The sequence below is a fragment of the Suricata suricatta genome, chromosome 4 (genome assembly GCF_006229205.1).
Source record: "Suricata suricatta isolate VVHF042 chromosome 4, meerkat_22Aug2017_6uvM2_HiC, whole genome shotgun sequence".
Classification (NCBI taxonomy): Eukaryota; Metazoa; Chordata; class Mammalia; order Carnivora; family Herpestidae; genus Suricata; species Suricata suricatta.
Genome location: NC_043703.1, coordinates 157,394,148 through 157,413,637, shown reverse-complemented (window position 1 = coordinate 157,413,637; position 19,490 = coordinate 157,394,148). Strand labels below are relative to the sequence as shown.

Here is a 19,490-nt window from a genome sequence, read left to right as displayed (position 1 = left end):
AGCTTTTCAGGAATTTGTATTTCATGGCTATGATTGAACAAAGCCAGAGCCACCACAATTAGAAAGATATTTAAAACCTAAACAAGAATACGGAACCAAATCTCTATAATTCCTTGCATAATGTTCCATGCCTGAATTGTATCCAGCACTTCACCAATTTTACTTTACCAAGTTTGCCATTAAACTTAATGATGTTTGGAAGCCTCTTTTGTGTTTCAGTTTTGTTAGTTTAACATCAAAAAAAGATATTTTTCTTAAACATTCATACACCACTGAGAAACACTAGTTCTTCTTACTAAAGTTTGTTTTAAATGGCTAAAATATATGAGAAACAACATAGTAAAAAACTAAAGTGCATTTTCTTGATGGCTGGTATCTTTGGAAGACAAACAAAAAATAATTGAAATGTTGAAGAAATGAGTAACAAAATAAATTCTAAAATAAGAGAAGTTTACTATACAGTTGGAAGAAAGTACTCAATTTTTCTAACCTGATCAATTTAAAAATGGATGGATACCGGGACGCCTGGGTAGCTCAGTAGGTTAAGCATCCAACTTCGGCTCAGGTCATGATCTTACTGTTCATGAGTTGGAGCCTGCTTCGGATTCTGTGTCTCCCTCTCTCTCTGCCCCTCCCCCTGGTACGCATGAACTCTCTCACTCTCTCAAAAAATAAATGAAAGAATGAATGGAGTGAATAAATAAAATGATCAGACACTGTTGCAATGAGGAAATATATAACTGAAGAAAATATACTCTCAACAGCAAACTTCTTTAATGAAAACAGAAAAAAAACCTTTGTTAATAGTAACCACTGATACTGTAAATGAAATATGAAATTGCTTCTGCAACCTGTGTAGTATTAAAAATGAAATTCATTCACTGCATCATTCACAGAACAAGTTTTTAAAACTAAGAAGTTAAATCCTTATGAAGGTAAATTAGTACAACGTCATCAACACTGTAAAATTTATGAAAATAAGATCATTAAAGTATAACAGAATCTTATACTTTGTGAGACAAAGTTTCACACAAAAGTTTTCTGGCTATCTTGTCCCAGTGACTTTTAAAAGTTACTGAACTTCTGGATGAAATGACTGTTTTTCTTCTATAAAAAACAACAACAACAATAACAACAACAAGTACTTCAATGTGTGGCCTTGCCTATGATAACCAGTACCTATTAACAGTATGCTAGCAGATATTTCTGTAAAAAAAAGTTAATAGATTTTGTCTAAGTAAAGGTGATATTTGAACAATAAATAAGAAAAGAAAAAAAATTTTTTGGAAGACATTTTTGCTATGGAGATAGTATTCTGACTCCCGAGGTATCTAGAAATGCTTCTATCCATATGTTAATTTTACAGATAATAACATGCTTTGCCTATTAAAGCCTTTTCCTTAACTTTCCCCACCATGGTTTAATATCCTGGAAACATAATTTTCTGATCCAGTTAAAAATAAAGACATTTAGCAGATTTTAAACACATTTGTTTTATTTTCAAGTAGTGGCCTCACCAGGGAAAACAGAAATTTGCTAACTGAATGCCAACAACTACAAAGAACAGTTGTATGAACGGTAGGCAGAACTGGAAAAGGAGTCCTGTAGCCGCCGGTGCTTCCTCCACTTGTATTCCTCAATCTTTGTGAAATCAAAACAAACAAACAAACAAACAAACAAAAGACCCAAAATTGTGATGTCTTAAAAAAAAAAGTTGGAGATCACATGGCTCCGTGTCACTCAGTCACCTGGATGGCTCAGTCAGCTGAGCGTCCAACTTTGGTTCAGGTCATGATCTCGTGATTCACAGGTTCAAACTCCACATTGGGCTTATGCTGACAGCTCAGAGCCTGGAGCCTGCTTAAGATTCTGTGTCTCTCTCTCTTTCTGCCCCTCCCCTGCTCATGCTATGTTGCTCTCAAAAATAAGATAAACATTTAAAAAAAGTTGGAGATCACAATTCCTTAAATGTAAGAATCTCTTACTATCTCCCCTAAGGGTAAAAATTTTTGTTTTTCACATTCCAAGCATAGAATATATTCCCCAAAACTGTTGTGAAAATAAGTATTTAGCCAGCAACCTGGAATCAACATGTCCAAAATCCAATCAGTCAGGTTCTCATTCATAGCTTACCTATTCTCTATCTGGTAAGCAGTGCCATGCTATTAAAGTCAGGTTCAGAAATCCTTTCCTTTGTCCCTTACATTAAGTCGTTCCTTCTCTACTGCAAACCATTCTTGTCTCACAATTTTGTTCTCCAGTCCTTTCCCTATGTTTGCTCAGATTCTCATTTCTCATCTACTAACTAGTTTCTCTACCTTGGACACCCTTTATTCTAGTCTATCTCCATTGTACTCCCTATTTTGAGAGAGAGACAGAGATAGAGACAGAGACAGAGAAAGCACATGAACCAGCAGAGGAGGGGCATGGGGCAGTGGGGGGGCTGGAGAATCTTAGGCAGACCGTGAGAACATGACCCAGGACAAAATCAAGAGTCCCTCGCTTAACGGACTGAGCCACCCAGATGCCTCATCCGGCTTGTACATGTGCACATGCTCTATCTGTCTGTCTGTCTCTCTCTCTCAAAATAAATAAACTTAAGAAAAAAACAACAAAACCATGTTCTGGGTGAGCTTACTGCTACTGGAGTATTTCGGTACTCAGGTTCTTCCAGTGGACAGATGAAGGAAGCACAGGTATGTGTGTACACTCCACATCTATATTTCCATATCTCTTTATTGAAAACAATGTGTTTAGACTGACAGCTCCACTTCCATTCCAATACCATGTGATCATTCTAGCTTTCTTCTTTTCCCATATGTATACCTCTTCTCCCAATTGTAAAAGCTGATTCCTGTTATCATACAATTATTAATTTGCTCGGTTCCTCCAATATGTTGCCAGCTCCCCACCATAAGACTTTGATGTTGCTCAGACACTCCTTCTTGTGAAAGCCCTCGCTGCTCCAGGGCTACCTTGTACCCCATTTCCACTTATTTGACCTCTGCCATGATTTTAAAACCTTAAAAAGGGCAGTGTGGCTAGAGCAGATAAGGAGGGCTTGAGACATACAGATATATCTTTTAAAAATTTTTTTCAAGTTTACTTATTTATTTTGAGAGAGAGGAGAGAGGGAGAGTGAGTGTGAGCAGGGGAAGGGCAGAGAGAGAGAGAGGGAGAAAGAGAATCCCAAGCAGGTTCTGTGATGTCAGCACCCAGCCCAACTCAAGAGCTTAATTCCACGAATGAGGAGATCATGTCCTGAACCAAAATGAAGAGTCAGACACTTAACCAACTAAGCCATCCAGGTGGCTCCAGAACATGGTTTTAAAACAGCACTCTCCTTTAAAAGGAATTAAGGATCTTTAGGGAAATGCTGATTCTAGGACTAGAGCAGGAATATTATAAAATGAGCCTGTAGCATCTTGTGGCCAAAGTATGGATATGTACAGGTGATAAAATGGCATAAAACTATATATACATCCTATCAATACAAATAACCTAATTTTGATAATATAGTTATGTAAGATATAACATTGTGGGAAACTGGGTAAAGGGTACAAAAAGGACCATTCTGTATTATTTCTGTAACTTCCTGTGAATTTATAATTATTTCAAAATAAAGCTGTTTTTGGTTTGTATTTTTAAAGTAAAGAAGTACACAGGGTGCCTGGGTGACTCAGGTGGTTAAGCATCTGGCTTTGGCTCAGGTCATTATCTCGCAGTTCCTGGGTTCAAATCCTGCATCAGGCTGCCCTGCTGGCAGCTCAGTGTCGGAGCCAGCTTAGGACTCTGTGCCTCCCTCCGTCTCTGCTCTACCCCCACTCGTGCTCACGTGTGCTCTCTCTCCTAAAATTAAACAAACTTTTATTTTTTTTAACTTTTTTAAATGTTTTATTTATTTTTGATACAGAGACAGAGCATAAGAGTGGGAGGGGCAGAAAGAGGAGACACAGAACCGGAAGTAGGCTCCAGGCTCTGAGCTAGCTGTCAGCACAGAGCCTGACGCGGGGCTCGAACCCTCGAACATGAGATCTGACCTGAGCCGAAGTCGGAGGCTTAACCTACTGAGCCACCCAGGCGCCCCTAAACAAACTTTTAAGAACATACACACTTGTGGGGAGAAGCACTGGGTGTTATATAGAAACCAATTTGACAGTAAACTATTAAATAAATAAATAAATAAATAAAAATATACACAAAAATTGATAGGATCACATCAAAAGGACATGCAAGCCAATCTGAAAGGGCCCCTAGTGGCAGATGTGGGACATTCTGAGTATTAAAATGACAATAATGAAATATAACCCATTGAATATAAAAAGAATTTCTGATATAAATAAATGCATATGAATTCTTACAGTAAAATGCCAACTAAAAATGTAGAAGAAATACTGAGTAAGAATATCACTATTTGGCAGTCTTCATAGTAAAAATTAATTTAGGTGAGAAACTTCGATACTAAAACCAATGGGTGAAAGCACGAACAAAAACATGATTTTACATAGTCCCAAAGTATCTTCCCACAAATATTTATTAGTTACAAAGGAAGGAGGGAGTAACTAGAAACTTGGTAGACATCACCTTTAATCAAGTGATCTAAGTTAACACTACCTAATGGGATAAATTGTATGCCATAAAAAAAAAAAGTCACACCAGGGCCTGTTCCTGACTCAAAGCCTTGAATTTGCTGTTTCTGTCTGAAATGATCACATCCATGTATCTGCATGGTGAACTCTCCTACTGCCATCAGGTCTTTAGTTTTCAGAGAAACCTTACTATCTCAGCTGTCAACACTCTATACATTCATATCTTCCTCCTTGCTTTACGTTTTTCCCCCCTTAATTAATTAAATTATTATTATCTGCCCATTAAAATGTAAACTGAAGGCAGCGAATATTTGTTTTGCTCACTACAAACTCCCAGGGCCTGGCCCAGGTAGTTGCTACACACATATTTATTAGACCAAATGTACACAGAGTCCTTGGGACACATAGGACTTAAGATACAATTACAAAATAAGTTCACTTTCTCAATCACAGGGTAGGTAAAAAGACCTCCAGTGTTAATGTGATAGCTCTGGAGTGTCATTTCAATAAATATGTCTGCAGCACAAACAAATGAGCTCATGTCCCTGCTCTGAGGAGCTTAGTGAGCAAACCGGATTTCCATCAGAAAGCAAACTGTACCACTGCGGCCAGCTAAGACAACACTATTTGTCAACTGCACGTGGAAAACACAGTATAAACACTCTAAACGCTGAGAGACAAGAATCAATTGTGTCAGACTTGATTGAAAACGACAGATAAATACACAGAGAAAGCAAGTTTTCTCAGGAGGGGGGCGGGTAACAGTAAACTCATATTCAAATAAGGTCAATGGTGCAAACCAAGGAACATATTTAACTGAGGTCTCTGATTTTATTACCACATTTCCTTGAGAAACTACCAAGACCATAATTAAACCTACCACGGTGTTCTCAATTAGTGTTCTCAATTAGTTTACACTATTATAAAACATACCAAATGGTCTGTATTTAAGAAAAAAGTATAACCCCAAAATCTGCAAAATGATCCTATGGTTTCTATACATGAAGTGGTCAAATCACTAACATCTCATTTTATAATGTTTTTTCTCCTCCTATGCCACCAAATAATACAGATGACATTCTTTTCTTGCCTACCAAAGACAGAAAACGTTGCCTTAAAAGAAATTCTTAAATAACATATCTTAATTTAACCCAATACTTCAAAAAATGAAACACAAAAAAGAACAACTATGTATGTGTGTATACATATATTATGTATCAATAGACATAGTTTGACCATCATTAATTAAGTTACACACATGACCCCATCTGTCTTACAACCAAACTGGATCTCTGATGGTGAATGAAATCCAATTGTATAAAACAAATGCTAATTTCTGATAGAACTAATATTACAAATTAGGATTCTATATCTGGAAACCTTTTCCAGTCATCTGCCCTTTGCCCCAACAAAAAAATAAAAAATAAAAATCACAAAAACAAAAATATATAAAATACAAAAATGTAGTTTAGTATTCCTAAGTACAAAACCAATCATTTAAAAGAAAAGCTATGTCAAAACTTTTTCTTTGATAGATTTTTATGAATCGTCTCAACTAATGTAAAATAAAAGTCAAACCAAGATGGCCTTTTCCTGGCAAATCTCCCTATAAATGTTAGTATATTTCATTTCTCCTAACTCAGTCCATGTTATAGTAATCTGAATCCAAAATTCAGTGAATTATTTTTAAGGGAAGCAGCTTGGCTATATTAGTGTTACCTGGTGTTACCAAAAACTGCAACCTTCAGAAAATACTAAATATGAGATTAGCTGTTACTATAAAGTCTCAACTTACTGTTTTTAAAAACAGGTTAAAGTGGGACTTGGGGATTAAAAGCCAAGCAGTTCTGGGGTACCTGGCTGGCTCAGTCAGTTAGGTGTCTGACTCTTGATTTCGGCTCAGGTCATCATCTCACTGTTCATGAGTTCAAGTTCCATGTCAGGCTGTATGCTGATGCTGTGGAGCCTGCTTTTGGGATTCTCTCTCTCCCCCTCTCTGTCGGCCTCTCTCTCTCTTAAAATAAATAAGTAATTTTTTTTAAAAGTTTAAAGTCACACGCGGTTCTAAGTGTTAGATTCCAGTACTTACTGTGCTTGCTTAGTCATGTGGTTCAGACTTCATAAAAGATACTGCCAACATTATTATGGTATATGCAATACTAACAATTCTGAGGACAAATCACAGACTCATAGAAATTCCAAATTTTAAAGACAACTAGATTATATAAAGGTCATCATACTGAAAGCATAATCACCACAAAACATTCCATTTTGTAATTATTCTTGAGACTACAAAACAATGTTTTATATGTTGCCATGTGCAACACTACTACTTAAATATAAATCCATGCTCTATGGCCATATTTATAAAAATATAAGGTCTGTTGAAGGAAGAATCTTAAATTGTATATAGCAGATACTTAGTGATCACAAAATTTACAATAGTTACTTTTCTAGAATTTTGATCCCTATAAACAATACACACCAATTCTCACCTACTCTCATTGTTTGGATTAACATATCAAGGAAGACTCCACCTCTGTGAGAGAGACCTATCTGTTGGAAGAGTCCAACTCTATTCGTGACAATGAACTCATCTGTCCCATATCTCAGCCGATGTCCTAGATTCTACCAATAATACGTAGGACATTCAGATCTCTGTCTAGACTCCTCCAATTCTCAACCAGCTCTGAATTCAGCAGGAGAATAATTGTTATATATCAAACCCCTAAAAACTTTAAGAAGAAACAAGCAGGGGTGCCTGGTTGGCTCAGTTGGTTGAGCATCTGACTTTGGCTCAGATCATGATCTTGAGGCTCAAGGGTTTGAGCCCCATGTCAAGCTGTATTCTGTCAGCAAGGAGCCCACTTCAGATCTTCCGTCTCCCTTTCTCTGCCCCTGCCCTACTCTCTCTCTCTGAAAAATAAAAAGTAAAAAATAAAAAGAAACAAGTAATACATGGATAATATAAAACAGATTTCTACCTCTACCAAAGATAGACTAATTTGTTGCAAGCTAATCCTACTCCTGAGATTAAAAGGAAATGGGGAACAGGAACAAGGATGCAAACCTAAAGTTGACTACAACGCTGCAGCTCAGAAATTGAGAAGCTGAAGAAAGCCTCCAGAACCCTCATCAGATTGGGAACATAGAAATTAAAGTGTGGGACTCACAAAGAAGAAAGAGTCCAGGCTAAAGGGCTACACCCCAGAAATAAAAAACAGGAACAAAACCAACTCAGAAGACTGGAAATCAGCCTCAAATCTGTTCAATCACTGAATAGATTAAGGTGGTCTATCTCAAACCTGACTGACAGAAAATATAAATCTCCCTGAAGAAAGTTAATATTACCTAATTATCTGAGCATTTTTCCACACACAATATCCAGCAGTCAATCAAACATTAGCAGTCATACAAGATAAAACTAAAATACCATAAAACCAGAAGAAATTCTTTTAAAAATCAGAGCCACCGGACATTGAGAAATTTAACACAAACCTCAGTCATTGCTATTAATGTGTCCAAGGTAAGATAGGAGAATTTCAGCAGGAACCTGATATTTTATCAAATAATCAAATGAAAACTCTAAAACTTAAAAACAAAATGAGTGAAAATTAAGAATTCAATAGAAAGGAGTGACGCTGTGTGGGAAGTGTAGGCTTTCTGGCTACAGAGTAAGTCACATGGACGAGAGGTACAGCACAGGGAACACAGCTAACGGCATCGTAGGAGCCTTCTAAGATCACAGATGGTAGTTACACTCGTCCTGAGCAGACGAGTCAGGTGTCAAATCACTATGCTGCACACCTAAAACTAATGCAGCATTGTAGGTCATCTGCACCTCAGTTAAAAAAAAATTCAATAGATTAGACACAACTATGGCCTTTAGGGAACTGTCTAAATCCTTTAAAACATTTTTCTATTGATATTTAAGGTTGTATGGTGAATTTATATAAGCTCTTTTTTTTCCTTTTTTAGTTTACTTACTTATTTTGAGAGAGAGAGAGTTCGTGTACTCCCATGAGTGCAGGGGAGGGTGGGAAGGGAGAGAGAGGGGGAGAGGGAGTGTGGGGGAGAGGGGGAGGGAGAGAGAGAGCAAGAGCAAGAGCAAGAGCAAGAGAGTGAGAAAGCCCTAAGCAGGCTCCACACTGTCAGCACAGAGTCCAAGGTGAGGTTCCATCTCAGGAACCATGAAATCATGACCTGAGTGAAAATCAAGAGTCAGATGCTTAACCCATAAGCCACCCAGGTACCCCTAATAAGCTCTATATATTAAGAATATCAGTACATGTTCTGCCTTTTGGGGCATTTGTTTTTTCTCAGTTTGTTATCTTTTAACTCTTTTTTAGTTTTGTTCACTTTCAGCATATAAAAACTTTTTTCTCTACTGATGCTTTCTTAGCATTTATTCTTAGATCCAATGGGCATGTACACAGCAACATTCTGTTTACTGGTTTTTTTTTAAGATAACAATTCTTTTAATTTTATTTTTTAAGTAAGCTCTACGCCAAACGTGGCACTTGAACTCATGACCCTGAGATGAGGGGTTATATGCTCTACTGACTGAGCCAGCCACATGCCCCACTGTTTGTGGTTTTTCATTTAGCCTTTATCCGCTTTGACTATTTGGAGTTTATTTTGCTGGGTGTTATAAAGTGAGAAAACACGCTCATGTTTTCCCCTCAAATACTTAACCAAACTTTTAAAGGAAATTTTTCATTTTAATAATAAATTTTATTTTGTTCTTATTGTAAAATTATATAACACTAATTGAAATGTGTGAAATAACAAAAATAAATTCTAATTTTTCCCTACTACCAGCATAAATATACAAATATGTGTTTGTAAGAATATCCTTTGATACCTAGAAATCATTGAAATGACTCAAAACCCCTTTAGTATAGGTAATGGATAAATAATTTAAAATACATCCAATGGAGAGGTGCCTAGGTGGCCCAGTCAGTTAAGACTCCAACTCTTTTTTTGAAAAAAGGGGTGGCGCCTGGTTGGCTCAGTCAATTGATTGTCTGACTCTTGGTTTTGGTTCAGGTCATGATCTCACAGTTTTGTGGGTTCGAGCCCCACATCAGGCTCTGCGCTGGCAGCATGGAATCTGCTTGGAATTCTCTTCACCCCCCGCCCCTCCCCCACTTGCACTGTCTCTGTCTCTCTTAAATAAACTTTTTAAAACTTTATAAAAAATCAAAAATAAAATAAAAACTGGTAATACAGGAAATTAAAAAAAAAAGAGTCCAACTCTTGATCTCAGCTCAGGCTTTGATCTCACAGTTGTAAGTTCAAGCCCTGTGTTCAGCTCTGTGCTGGGAATGAAGCCTACTTTAAAAAAAAAAAAACATCTAATAGAATACTGTAGAGCTATTAAGAAGAATAAAGTAGACTTAAATGTATTAATATAGAAATATGAAAAGGGTATACTGTTGACTGACTAAAATACATTATGATATTAAAAATGGACTGAAAAACTATCTGGTCAATAACTTGCACTTGAGAGTAACAATGAGGCTCTCCTCATGGTCCAATGTAGCAGTTAAAAAAGTCACCAGAAATGCCTTTGGATTTGCTGCTCTCTTTATACCAATTTTGACTATGTGTTTTGTCTACATGTTCTATAAAGAAATTTGATTCAGACTTTGCATATTCTGGCTTTTTAGTTACTGTTAGTAGCTTTTTTAGTTACTATTATTCACTGAAAACAGTACTGTTAAGCATATTTCAAATATCACATGGATGGTTAAGGACTACATTTGCTGGCACCCAGAGAATTTTCAAAATATAGCATGCTATATTTCATGCATAAAATAAGGACTCATATCCTTGACATTTTATATCATCAAATCCAGTAAGTTTAGAAAACAAAATATTAACTATACATATCATTAATTTTACTTTTCATGTTTCCTTTTATTAGAACATAGTTGAAATCAACTTATAAAAGTTACAAAGCTGTATCATAATTAAATTTGGCTAGTATCCCAGCACTCATGATTCACTGTTCTGTGTTTGCCACTAAAGATGTTCTTCAAATAGCTAAACCATATTGTGGCATGCGATAAAGCCAGGCAAATATGCTTAAATATGAATTCCTTGAAAAATTACTCATCTCCTTAAATGGCATAACCAAAAACTTTCTCCCATGAAAAGAGCTGCGAAAAAAGGGGGAAAATGTAATTACAAATGAGACTATAATCCCAAAAAGCAAGGAATGTGTCCAAAAAACTGAATTATTCTTTTATTAAAATTTCAAGCATATTCTTAGCTACAGGCTAAAATCTATGAGAAGGGGACAAGCCACTTATTTTAATTCAATTTGTCAAACATAAATGAGTGCCAAGCACAGTGCTATAAATTGGAAATACAAATGTAACTAAAACAACTATTTACATCCTGTCTCACTGCAAAAAGAGATCTAAGGTAGTCAAGGCACGGTCCTTAAATCCAAGTGACTTATACTCTAGTAGAAGACATAAACTTAAAACCAAATACATATTATAAAGGGTAAAAGAAAATTTTAAGGATTGTATTAAAGTTACAGAGCATACCCTTGTAATCAGTGCTACAAAACAAAGAGCACTACTACACAAACATGATGTCCAACAACAGGGGCATGGTTAAGCAAATTATGATGGAAACCACTTAATTCAGTATGGTGGTACATTTGTTTGAAAGGTTAAGAAAAAAACTAACAGTATCATAGGAAAATCCTTATGCAACCATATTAAAGATGAAATTAAAATTGGCAAAATTAGGAAAACAACAACAAAAAAAATAAACTCAAACGGTAGGAGTAATTATCTTTGGGTGGTTATAGGTTCTTATTGTTTACTTTTTATATGTTCCAAGTTTCTATAGTAACCATATATTGCTCCTATAATTAGGAATGTAATAAACATCTAAAAAGATATCCATAATTCTTTCTGGCAAGCCATTTTGAAGGAGCAAATCCTATGTGTCTGTTAACTAATAAGCAAAACTGTACAATGACACTGAAAATTTCCTGAAAATAAAGTGAGAAAAGTTTCATCGAAATGTAGACTGGTAAGAAAGGTTTGAGATATGAAAGACCTTACTTTTCTAAATGACCTCTGCTAGAAATTAAGACTAATAATTACATTATTAAATGACATAACTAAAATCATAAAAAGCACATTGTGTATCTTCTTCAGATCATAATCTTATTAGCTGCATTTCAGATACTCAAAAGATGTTCTCTATCTGTGCTGTCCCATATGGTAGCCCCTAGCCACATGTGACTACCCAACACTGGAAATAAGGTTACTGCAACTGAGGAGCTGAATTAGTTTAATTAGATTAATTAACTTGGCCACTTATAGCTAATGGCTACCACACTGGCCAGAGGCATTTTTAGATACATTCTAAGACAGCTCTCTTAAAAAGGATTAAGAGGTACAAACTTCCAGTTATAAAATAAGTGACAAGGATAAAAAGTACCCATACGAAATATAGACAATAATACTGTAGTAACTTTGTTTGGTGACAGACAGTAACTACACTCATCACGCTAGGTGGGCACTGCACAGTGTACAGAATGGATTGCTGAACCACTGTTCTACACCTGAAACTAACATAACATTGTCACTTTAACAAACGAGAGAGAGAGAGAGAGAGAGAGAGAGAGAGAGGGAGAAAAGAGTTACTCAGTAAGACTACTCTCAACTGGTAGCACTCAAACTTGAGGAACTGAAAAAGTAGGTTAAGTACTATGAAAGCAAAAGAAGGAAAAAAATACTTCATGTATCCAATTAACAGAGGTTAGTGGAAGAGAAGATAATGGTTAGTAGATCTTAACAGCTGAAGAATATTCAGAATTTATACATTTGTATATATAGTATTACCAATTTTAAATTATTTTCTTTGTTAAACTTTGTCAACAACTAAAGAGAAAAATCATGCCGGATTTGTAAAATTATAAATGTAGCATAAAGAAATTCTATAGCACAGTGAACATGGGACCAGCTGGGAATGGCAAATTCTTCCATAGCATTTAATTTCCTGTACTCCAAAAAAAAGGAAAGACCCAACAAACTAAAAGGTTACACAAACAAGGACTAATTCTCAATAGTTCTGGCATCTGTCTCTTCCACCAGTTTATTTCTTTTTCAGGCACGCAATCAGTCTTCACTGCCCTTAAGAGATAACAGGCTAAACAGGTTCTGGAACACCCAGGCTTTAAAAATATTTTGTCAGAACAGATTACAAAAACTTAATTTAAGAAGTAAATGTTTTATGTGATCATATATTTCAAGTAATTCTTGACACGCTTAGCTCCTAGGATGCGATGTGTTTGTCCTATGAATATTGTTATGTAATAATAAAATACTGTCATAAGAATGAAAACCAAAAATGCATCAAAATTTCTCTGGGGCGCCTGGGTGACTCAGTTGGTTGAGCATCCGACTTCAGCTAAGGTCATAATCTCAAGGTTTGTGGGTTCGAGCCCTGTGTGCTAACAAACAGCTCAGAGTCTGTGCCTCCTTCTCTCTCTGCCCCTGCCCCTGCTCATGCTCTGCCTCTGTCTCTCTACAATAAATAAACGTTTAAAAACTTTAAAAAAAACTTTTGCAATGAATTAAGAAACTTAGGATAGACTAGAAGATTCAAGCTGTTTTCCTTGAATCACAGGTACAGTAATTTAAAGCTAACCATTCCTAAAACTAAACTTTAACTGTTGAAAGACTTAAACAAAGGCTAGGTTGAGGCCTTCAGAAAAACTATCATCTATGACAGAAACCTTTAAGATTGAATTACTACTAGGCTAGGATTTATGATGGTTTTCAACTTTGCAGATTCAGAAAAGTTTATTTTAACTTCTCATTCTTCACTAATAAGCAAAAGAAATAAGTGACCTGAAACGATTAGTCACTTATACAGGGTACCTCCTAGATTAAATTACCAAGCAGAAGAGTCTCAGAAATAAAAATATAAAAGAGAGGCATTAGAAAAGGCACAGCTTAGTGAAAAAAGTGTGTGATTTGGATTCAGATTTGAAATAGAAGATGAACTCCATCACTACCAAGTTACATAACTTCCTTCTCTAAACCTCAATAACATCAGTAAACAGAGACAATAGTACAACACTGCAGGACTGTTATAAAAGTCATGAAGGAAACAAAATGTCTTTAAAACACAAGTACATACATAAAAGGAATTCTAATGAAGGGTAACTATCAATTTTTAAAGCCATTAAAAAAACAAGTTGCCCTTTGCTACACATTTCTAAAACCCTGACTTCTTTGACAATATTAAAGAAATGATGGTAATTTTTAAGTATCAGTTTGAATTGGGGTCAGCTGCAAGTGACAGAAATACCCCTTAGTGCCTTTATGTCTGCTTTAAAACAGTTAAGGGTCCTTTCCAAGGACAGTGATGTAATCTTTGGAACTGGCCCAGAAGCTGAAGTTGTCATATCCCCTCCTCTCTTTCACTTCCCACTACAAACAATGAAGCCCACTTGCACCATTCAAAAAAGAAAACAAAAAGAAAGTCAAGCATGGACACATAGCTCCCAGGATCATCAGAGACACAGATCCTCAGCTTCATTGCCACCAACGCGAATGCACTGCTTCCACCTCATGATGAAGGACCTCATGATGAAGGACAAGCGCCACCTCATGATGCTTCCACCTCATGATGAAGGACAAGCGCCAACACCAGCCATTAAGAAGAAATGACAAGAAAAGGATACAAGCTCCCCATAAGGACTTTTCCTCCACGCTACTCACAAACCCCTTTTGTTCACATTCTATAAGCCAAAACTACTCATGTGGTCAATCACACACAGCAACAAAAAATGCTTTAAAAAAATATATTGTGGTGATGGTTACACAATATTGTGAACGTAATACTTAGTGTCACTGAATTGTACACCTGAAGTGGTTAGAATGGTAAACTTCATGTTATATATATTTACCACAATAAATAAGAGATTTAGAAAACACTGAAAATGTTAAGTAGAGACCTGTTATAATGCAAAAACAGGACCCAAGTAAGCCAGAGATATAAAAATATTATGTGTGAGATGAAAAAATACATTGGATGGCATTAATAGGGGACAAGAAACTGCAGAAGAAAAGACAACAGAACTTGAAGACATGACAACAGAAATTAGCCATAATGAAACCCAGAGGGTAAAAGAGACCAAAATAAGTGGGTATCAGTAAGCTGTGGGCCAACACGAACTAATCTAATACACATACAACTGGAAGTCATCAGAGAGGGAAAAGAAGAGAAAAAAAAAAAAACCGTGAACAAATCAGGGCTAGAAATTCTCTATAACTGACAAAAACTACAACTATACAAAAAAAAAAAAAAACCCCTGCAACTATACAGATCAAGAGGCTCAAAAAAAAAGAAATGTGAACAACAAGGTATATCATAATCAAGCTGATTAAAACCAGTCAGAAAAAGAAACTTGGGGGGAAAAAACATTATGAACAAAGGAATAATGCAAGCCAGAAGACAGTGGAGCAATGTAGTCAAAGTACCAAAAGTAAAACAAAAACCATCAACCTAGAATACTATATACAACAAAGACATATTTCAAAAATTCAGGTGTCATCAAATAAAAAATTACAATTTCACAAAATGTGTGGGTGGCAGCAAAGACAGTATTTAAGAGAAATTTATACACCCCCCCCCAAAAAAAGAAAGAAAATTTAGGAAAAGATCTAAATTCAGCAATTAGGCTTCCTGAGAGAAAACCTGAGAAAGAACAATAGAAGCCTATAAGCAGAAGAAAAATAAATATAAATGAGAAAAACCTCACACTTATTCTGATGGCTACTACCAAAAAAAAAAAAAAAAACAACAAACCCAAAGAACAAAACAAAACAAAACAAAAACTCTTAAAATGCCAAGTGTTGACAAGGATGTGGCGAGATCAGAATCCTTGTGCACTACTGATGGGAATGTGAAATGGTGCAGCCACTATGGAAAACAGTCCGGTAGTTCCTCATAAAATTAAAAATAGAATTATCATATGATCCAGCAATTCCACTTCTGGATATATTCTGAAAAGACCTGAAATTCTGTCTTACAGAACACAGTACACCTGTGTTCATAGCAACATCATTCACAACAGTCAGAAGCTGGGAGGAACCCATGTCCATCTACAAATAAATGGATAAACAAAGTTGTTATACATATAATGAAATATTACCCAGACTTGAAAAAGAAGGAAATTCTAGCATATGCTACACCTGGATGAAAGAACCCTGAGGGCATTATACTAACGGAAATAAGCCTTTTGACAAATACTATAAGACAAATACTACACAATTCTACTTATATAAGGTACCTAGAGTAGTCAAATTCATAGAGACGGAGAGTAGAAGGGTACTTCCTAGGGGCTGGGGGGAGGAAGGAATGAAGAGTTGTTCTTTAATGGGTATGAAGTATTGTTTTGTTTAAGATTTTATTTTTAAATAATCTCTACGCCCAACATGGGGCTCAAATCCTGAGATCAAGAGATGCATGCTCCACTGAATGATCAGCAAACAGTATCTACACTAACAAATACTAGTGGGCTTTAAAGATATCGTAATTCCTTACTCATCATCACCAACCTCTTCCTAATTCTGCTATTCACACAGGAATAACAGATAGAAACTTCTTTCATCTCCTTTACTTTAAAAGCCATGATTAGCAATTTCCAGTTAGACCTAGAAGAGAAGAAATGAGGATGTCACAATTTAAATGCCCCACTTGGCTACCCAGCAGTCTGACAGCAAACCAGTCTGAGAGAGAGAGTAACAGCAGCTCTCCTTATAGTAATCCTTCTCAGTAATGTGGGAGATAATGCAGCCCATCAGCAGCAGGGGGGGAGAGGCGGAGGCATACCAAGAAGGGAAAATTAGACACATGAAAGTCTAGGATTCAGACTGCAGGTTCATCAACATAAGATTGATTAATTTGCAGAATTCCACACATGTTCATCTTCAAATGTTCCACACAGGCCTTTGAAAGACTTACAAATAAGAAGTGAACACTGGGTAATGTACTATTTTTGAATTATCCATCACACTGTAGATGTCCAGTGAGGGTAGACAATACAGAACTAATTATTCTTGGGGTGCCCAGGAAGCTCAGTCAGTTAAGCGTCTGACTTCAGCTCAGGTCGTAATCTCACGGTTCGAGCCCACATCAGGCTCTGTGCTGACAGCTCAAAACCTGGAGCCTGCTTTGGATCTGTGATTCCCTCTCCCTCTACCCCTCTACCATTCCTCTCTCTCTCTCTCTCTCTCTCTCTCTCTCTCTCAAAAGTAAACATTAGAAAGAAAAAACTAATTATTCTCTCTACTTGGAGAGAGAGATTGTTTTAAAAAAAGTATTTAAAAACAATGAAAAATCCACAACTTACTTTTGGACAGGCTCAACCTGAAACTAAGAAGATTTGGGGGAGAATAAGTTGAACAGTCACTGACTTTAAAAATACTCTAAAATCTGAAATCCTTTTAATATTAGAATATTTTATATTAATTACTTTTCTAAAATAACCATCCAGCTTGTCTGAAAATAATAGCTACCGATTTCTTAGAGTTTCAAGTTTGTACTTTGGAAAATCAGCATAATAATGAAAAGAACACTACCTTAGAACTCTAAGGGCACGGATGATCCTTTTATAGCTCTACCATTCATTAACTGAATTTTTTTGAGCAAATTATTTAGCCTCTCCAAACCTCAGTGTGCTAATTCAGGAAAATAAGAAGAATAATATCTGCCCTTCATATTTCACAGATTGTTATATCAAATGAGACAACACACAAAAATGTTAAGACATTAAATCTTTTCACTACAGAATAAATAAAACCTTTACTCAAAGAATTGGTGAGAATATACTGACAGATATATCCTACTCTGATCTTCTGACTTTAATATGACTTGTAACACAGAGAAGTAACATATTTTTCATTATGTCTGCAAGAAATGGGCAAGTTCTACTTAGAAGGTCAATTTTTTTAATGTTTGAAACTAAGTATTTCTAAAGAAAGAATACTTTTACAGAAAATGTCATTTTGATGTGCCTAGAAAATGAAACAGAAATCTAACAAATTAATAAAGTACTCCAGAACAGTGTCTGGCACATAGTAAGAACTACATGTCTTTTTTTTTTTTTTTGTCCCAGTACCGTTACCACACAGTGTTATATTAGTTTCAGGTGTACCGCATAGTGATAAAAATATGGAGTGCTCCATGAATCTGCATGTCATCCTTGTGCAAGGGCCATGTTAATCATCTCTGTATCGTTCCAGTGTTAGCATATGTGCTGCCAAAGCAAGCTAGAGAACTACATGTCCTGCTAATGGCATCATCATGATTACTATGCACAATAACTTTAACGATACAACAACATGAAAGACCCTGTGTTCGATATGCTGTTTCAAGTACCTAGCATTAAGAATTCAAATATCTTCCATAGTTTAAAGAAAATTTTATGTACAGCACTTTTATATTACCATTTTCCATTACCCATATTTTATATGTACGTCTCATAATAGAAATCTCACAAGAAGCATGAGTTCACACTGGCAACCCCTACCTGGAACACTCCTGTAAGGAAATACTCTTTCTGATGTCTATAAACCAACCATCTATTATAATTGAATACATAACTAAGTCACTCCCTAAAACATATCATTGTAAATATATATTTGTCTTCTCCATCCAAAATCTGATTTGAAACCAAACTAAGTGCAATGATGCAGAAATATTTCCTCATACTACAAATAAGTAACATCCTGGGGATTTAGCATTTTCATTCCAAGCAGAGAAATGTACATGTTAAAAACAAAAAACAAAGCAAATAAAAAATTTGGAAATGGGAAGAAAGCAGCTTCAAATGAAGTTATTTAATATGGGTAAAATTTGGGAGGAAGAAGAGAAGTTATAAGAGATAGGGTTGGAAAAGTCAAAACTCAGGTTATTAACAATCTTGAGGAAATTATTAGCATTCTGAACTTTTCTGTGAATACATGGGGAAATTAGTTATTTAAGTACTCTGAATTTTGGAATAATATGATTAGATCTGCATCTTATAAGAAGTAGTGAGGTGGGAGAGTAGAAAATGGATAGAAAGCTAGGAAAGAATAACGGGGAAGAGAATATCATAACAATCTAAGAAAAATATGACGGCCACTTGAAGTGGGAAAGTAGCAGTCAGATGGGAGAGAAGTGAGTCACATGTTGGAGGCAACATTGACAGGATCTAGTGACTGAACGTGAAATCAAGGATGACATACCCAAATAAGCCAGATTTCTGGCTTTATCCAAGCCAGATCACAGGAAATGAAGGAGATCTGAAAGCAAAGGGAGAAAAATAATATCGCAGAGATGTTGATCTTGAAGTATCTCTGGTATATGCAAGAGGAGATGCCTAGTAGGTAGCTCGCTGATACATGAGCTTAAAGCTCAAAGGTAAGGTTTCACAAGGAAAAATAGCAATTATCAATATATAAATGATAAAGTAAGTCCCCCAAATAGCCACAAGCTTAAGAAGGCAAAGAATGAGTAAAATAATAATAATAATAATAATAATAATAATAATAATAATAATGTTGCCATTTAGCAGAGGAAGAGAAAGCAAAGCCTGAGAGAAACAGCTAGAGATGCTCTGAGTACTATCATAGAAGCCAAGAGAAGAGGGCAATTTGAGAAGTATCAAGTACTTCTGAACATTTGATAAAATGACAGTTTTAGCAGCAAGGAAATCAACGTGATCTTGCAGGGGGCAGCGTTAGTGATGGGAGAGGATGGGAGAGGATGAGAGGGAGATTAGAGGGTACCAAGGAGTGAAAAGAAGTGAGACAGCAGAGTTTGTTTTGCTGATGATGGGAAGGGGCAAAAGGTAGAAAGAATTGAGATTTC

At 36.0% G+C, this 19,490-nt stretch overlaps 1 protein-coding gene and 1 non-coding gene across 3 annotated transcripts in view; both read right to left on the bottom strand.

The window, feature by feature from the left end:
- The window catches only part of ROCK2 (Rho associated coiled-coil containing protein kinase 2), a 133,776-nt gene that overhangs the window by 90,622 nt on the left and 23,664 nt on the right, over positions 1-19,490 (bottom strand). The gene's annotated exons all lie outside the window — the stretch shown is intronic.
- LOC115290907 lies at positions 17,802-17,904 on the bottom strand. Its single transcript, XR_003908288.1, has one exon. It is a non-coding gene; the product is annotated as a U6 spliceosomal RNA (small nuclear RNA).